The sequence below is a fragment of the Moschus berezovskii genome, chromosome X (genome assembly GCF_049115385.1).
Source record: "Moschus berezovskii isolate FMDL1 chromosome X, NW_MosBer_1.0, whole genome shotgun sequence".
Classification (NCBI taxonomy): Eukaryota; Metazoa; Chordata; class Mammalia; order Artiodactyla; family Moschidae; genus Moschus; species Moschus berezovskii.
This window is the reverse complement of record NC_142488.1, coordinates 4,524,160-4,530,159: the sequence shown is the minus strand read 5'-3', so window position 1 is coordinate 4,530,159 and position 6,000 is coordinate 4,524,160.

Here is a 6,000-nt window from a genome sequence, read left to right as displayed (position 1 = left end):
CTTGTCTCTCTCTCTTTTTATTTTTAACCACAACATACACAGGTGACAGCAGTTTCCTGCTTACAGTTTATTCATTATTGAAGACTAGGTCATACATTTTTGATTAGTGATTTCCCTTCTTTTTTTCCTTGCCCCACTCTCCTTCTGAGCTGTGGTTTTCTTCATCACATTAGTCATTTTCTGATATTTCCCCTGAGACTAAAACTTCATTTTCCAATGCTTTTTTTTTTCTTTTGCCTAGGATTTCATTTTCTGCTGGTTTAGCTTCCCTGAACCCATAGAATAAAATTTAATTTTTAAAACCTGACCTGTTTCTATGACTGCTTTCTTCCCACTGGCTTAGTTATAGGCTGTCTTCCAAAAATCCACCCTTGGGCTGGAATCCACAGGGGCGACCTGGATAATGAGGAAGTATAGTCACTTCTGGGCTTCCATGGTGATGCTAGTGGTAAAGAACCCCCCTGGCAGTGCAGGAGACTCAAGAGACTCAGATCCGATCGCTGAGTCGGGAAGATCCCCTGGAGAAGGGCATGGCAACCCACTCCACTGTTCTTGCCTGGATAATTCCATGGACAGAGGAGCCGGGCCGGCTGCAGTCCATGGGGTCGCACAGAGTTGGACCACTCTGAAGCGACTTAGCGTGCACACACACACACATAGTCAAATAATCAAATAGCAATATTTAAAGCATGCTATTTACGTGAGATAAGAATTGCAACTTACACAAGCTGCTCAACACAGTAAAAAAAAAAAAAAGGTTAAATGTTTCTGGATCTATCCAGTGAACATATTCCAAGGCATGCTGCTGCTAAGTTGCTTCAGTCGTGTCTGACTCTGTGTGACCCCATAGACAGCAGTCCACCAGGCTCCGCCGTCCCTGGGATTCTCCAGGCAAGAACACTGGAGTGGGTTGCCATTTCCTTCTTGAATGCATGAGAGTGAAAAGTGAAAGTGAAGTCGCTCAGTCGTGTCCGACTCTTCCCAACCCCATGGACTGTAGCCCAGCAGGCTCCTCCGCCCAGGGGATTTTCCAGGCAAGAGTACTGGAGTGGGGTGCCATTGCTTCTCCCATTCCAAGGCATAGCAATAGATTTATCACCGTGCACATGGATTTCAGTCTTTACATTCAGCCTCTTTACTTGTGGTGATCATGGACACTGACCCAGGAGGTCAGTGATGCTTATCTAGGGTCAGCAGCTGTTGACCGTGGCTTTCATCATCACTTTACACCCAAGTTTCATGGTCCTCCAGATTTGATGCTGTTCCGTCACTAAGGCATGTCCAACTGTTTGAACCCCACGGACTGCAGCATGCCAAGGCTTCCCTGTCCTTCACCATCTCCCGGAGTTCACTCAAACTCATGTCCATTGAGTCAGTGATGCCATCCAACCATCTCATCCTCTGTCATCCCCTTCTCCTCCCGCCCTCCATCTTTCCCAGCATCAGGGTCTTTTCCAAAGAGTCAGTTCTTCCCATCAGGTGGCCAGAGTATTGGAGCTTCAGCTTCAGCATCAGTCCTTCCAATGGGCGTTCAGGGTTGATTTCCTTTAGGATGGACCGGCTGATCAATGATGTGGCATATATTCATGTCATATAAGGACATGAGGTTCATACAATCCATGACATATGCCCCCTCCCTCTTGAGCCTCCCTCCCGCCATCCCCCTTCCCTGCCAGCCCTCTAGGTCATCCCAGAGCCCCGAGCTGAGCTCCCTGTGTTATGCAGCAGCTTCCCAGTCGCTGACCGTTTGACACGTGGTCGTGTCTGTGTGTGAGTGCTGCTGTCTCAGTGCCTGCCACCCGCTCCTTCTGCTCGTCCGTCCACACGCCCATTCTCTCTGTCTGCATCTGTGCTCCTGCGAACAGGCCCGTCTGTACCACTGAGACTGACCTTCTCTCTCGGGATAACCCTGCACCACTGATGGCGTCCTGCACCCTCGTGCACCGAGCCTCCTGGAATCTATGCGCTCGCCCTGGATACGGGGAAGCAGAGACAGGTAGGAGATACCAGGGGTTAAGGACCGCCCCCGTCCTCCTCGGGAAGGTTGGAGATATTTTCACAGTTTGTTCTTTTCATTAATCGGCCTCTTACTGTGGTGGCTGCTTTCATCTGAAGCTTCAGTTCAGTTCAGTCGCTCAGTCGTGTCTGACTCTTTGCGACCCCGTGGACTGCAGCACGCCAAGGCTTCCCGGTCCTTCACCATCTCTGGGAGCTTGCTCAAACTCATGTCCGTTGACTTGGTGCTGCCATCCAACCATCTCATCCTCTGTCATCCCCTTCTCCTCCCGCCTTCAGCCTTTCCCAGCATCAGGGTCTTTTCCAGTGAGTCAGTTCTTCGCATCAGGTGGCCAAAGGATTGGAGCTTCAGCTTCAGCATTGTTGCTTCCAGTGAATATTCAGGGTTGATTTCCTTTAGGATGCACTGGTTTCATCTCTTTGCAGTGCAAGGGGCTCTCTCCCTTCTTAGGTGGCATCTATCACAGAGGTTGACCAGCTACACACACAAGCCCCAAGACCTGTTTTTGTAAAGTTTTAGTGAAACCCAGATAACCTCTCTCTTTTGAATGTGGCCAATATCTGTGTGTTGTATGTGTGAGTGGTTAAGTTGCATCCAACTCTCTGTGACCCCATGGACTGTAGACAGCCAGGCTCCTCTGTCCATGGGATTCTCCAGCAAGAATACTGGAGTGGGTTGCCATTTCCTCCTCCAGGAGATCTTCCCGACCCAGGGATAGAACCCACGTAGCCTGCATTTACAGGTAGATTCTTTACCACTGTGCCACCTGGGAAGTGGCCAATGTCTGCTTATATTGTTATCAATTCAGAATTGACTATATGGCCCCCAGAGCCAGAAACACTGATTATCTGTCCCCTTGTAGAAAAATGTGACCATCATTTTTCTAAGTTGTACAATGAAGCCAGAGTTTTCTGTGAACCAAAACTTGTATAGATTTTGTTAGTTTTTTTTCCCCTTCAGTTCAGTTCAGTTCAGTCGCTCAGTCATGTCCGTCTCTTTGCAACCCCATGAATCACAGCACGCCAGGCCTCCCTGTCCATCACCAACTCCCAGAGTTTACCCAAACTCGTGTCCATCGAGTCGGAGATGCCATCCAGCCATCTCATCCTCTGTCGTCCCCTTCTCCTCCTGCCCTCGGTCTTTCCCAGCATCAGGGTCTTTTCCAATGAGTCAACTCTTTGCATGAGGTGGTCAAAGGATTGCAGTTTCAGCTTCAGCATCAGTCCTTCCAATGAACACCCAGGACTGATCTCCTTTAGGATGGACTGGTTGGATCTCCAAAGACTAATTGTTTTAATTCATATTCTGGATTCTTCCCAGGCTGGTTGGCACCAGGTTCTCTGTCTTTGTTTTTGTAAATGTTACTGGCATCTCTCTTGCCTTCTCACTGTATACCTTCTCAGCATAACATCAGAAGAGACAAAGTCTTTGTGGTGTCTTGCAAAAGAGTATATCCTGAATGAAGGGTGTATATGATAGAGACATTTTCTGTTCAATTAACACTTGTAATTTCCTGGTAAGATGGCTTGTACTCTACGTTAGATATTCTCAAGCACCCAGAAACAGGAATAGAAGAGGCCATCTTGCAAAATACAATGAATATCAAGGACGTGCTCTATAGCACAAGGAACTCTGCTCAGTATTATGTAATAACTTCCATGGGAAAAGAATCTTAAAAAGAATAGATATATGTATGTGTGCGGCTGATTCACTTTGATGTCCACTTGGGATTCACATATACATGCCCATGGACGGAGGAGCCTGGTAGGCTGCAGTCCATGGGGTCGCGAAGAATCAGACACGACTCAGCGCCTTCACTTTCACGTTTCAGTTTCATGCATTGGAGAAGGAAATGGCAACCCACTCCAGTGTTCTTGCCTGGAGAATCCCAGGACGGGGAGCCTGGTGGGCTTCCGTCTATGGGGTTGCACAGAGTCGGACACGACTGAAGTGACTTAGCAGCAGCAGCAGCAGTGTGTAAAATGGACAGCCAACAGGAGCTAGTATATAACACAAGGAACTCTGGTCAATATTATGTAGCAACCTACATGGGAGAATATTTTGAAAGATAGTACATACATGTATATGTATAACTGAATCACTTTGTTGTATACCTGCAGCCAATGTAACATTGTTAATTAACTACGTGAGTGAAGACTGAAAGTCTCTCAGTCGTGTCAGACTCTTTGTGACCCCCACGGACTATACAGTCCATGGGATTCTCCAGGCCAGAATACTGGAGTGGGTGGCCTTTCCCTTCTCCAGGGGATCTTCCCAACCCAGGGATCAAACCCAGGTCTCCTGCATTGCAGGTGGATTCTTTACCAGCTGAGCCACCAGGGAAGCCCATACTCCCGTATAAATTAAAAGAAATTAAATGCCACATTAAAAAAATACAGTGATATTACTGACAGAAAAGTGTTTAGGTAAAAAATGCACAGGTTGTAAATACATTATAATATTATATACAGTATTATAGGTTATTATACTATAATATATAACATTGTACAGCAGTATATAATATTATATACAATATTAAGATTATAGATACATGTATAATAAAGCAGTTATTAATTCACACAGAATATTCTATCGTTAGCTCAAAACAGTCCTTGATTTTTTTGTGGAAGTATAACTTAATATTTTTAAAGAATTCAAGAAGTGTGCATTAGTGCCAAGAGATCATAATATGACAAAAATCCTGTAGCTGCCAGATGAAGACAGTGTGTAAAGTGGGGGGGAGGGAATAGATCTTTTGTTTTAAAAGGTAAATCAAAAGTGGAACACTTTTGAAATGTAGAAAACATGAAGGAAAAAAATAGCATTATCCAATCACCATGGAAATAACTAATGTTAAGTACACAGTTTCACATTTCAACGCCTTGTCTCTTTCCCTTTTGCCGAATGATTGATATTTTAATTGCCGTGATGGCTCAAAGTGAAGATAAGAGAAAAGGGGGAGCATTGAAGTGACTTCATTGGCTTCCTTGGTGGTCCAGTGCTTAAGAATCTGCCTTCTAAGGCAGGGGACCTGGGTTTGACCCCTGGTCGGGGCGAGATCCCACATGCTACGGGGTAACTATGGCCCACCTGCCACAACCAGAGAGTCTGCTCACCACAAGGTGAGGGCTCGTGTGCCAAAACTAAGACCCATTTCAGCCAAAAAAACAGAGAGAGAGAGACTTAGAGCTCTGGTGAAAGGGTGTCTAAACTGAAACTCAGACATAATTTAAAATTAGCTTAATCGCCAGCGATCTGCATGCCTACCCATGTATCCGTCCACATCTGAATCCTACAATGAAAATTCAGTATAATGCCACTGCCCCAAGAAATTCAGGAATCATTTAAATAGGAAATTCAACACAACATATTTTTCCTTTGTTAGATCATTTTGAGGACAAATTATAGATAAACAATTTAGCCCAAGAGATGCCCTTTAGGAAAATCTTATTCGCTTGTTGAAACATTACAAAGTATTGAACATGATTAAATTTAATCATTCTCTCAAAAGGGCAGTTACTTAAAAAAAAAAAAAACCCAAAGCTGTACTTTGCAAATAATCATTATTTGGAAAACAGTGATTTTTTTTGCTTTTTATTTTAATACATAACAACTGCTGTGAGTTTATTGCCGAATCATGTATACGCATTATTTGTTTTTTTTGTATATAAATGGTGATACTTTCTTCTGTGATGGAATTTTTTTTCCCCTTTGGGAGGACTATATCCATAGTAAAAATTTAAAAATAAAAAGGGTTTCTATTATTCGATATAATAGGGACTCAAATTGCATCCAGCAAGAATAACCACTTGTAACAAGTATGAGTCCATTGGGTTCAATATTATCTCTCTTATCTCCTTTAAAGATCTCAAAGAATCCTCTGCGACTCAATGGCAGGAATTAATCTCTTTCCATGTAGCCGTTTTTTTTGTTTTTTGTCCCTGAGAAAACTGACAAATGATGAAAACTCTCTGTCAGGATTT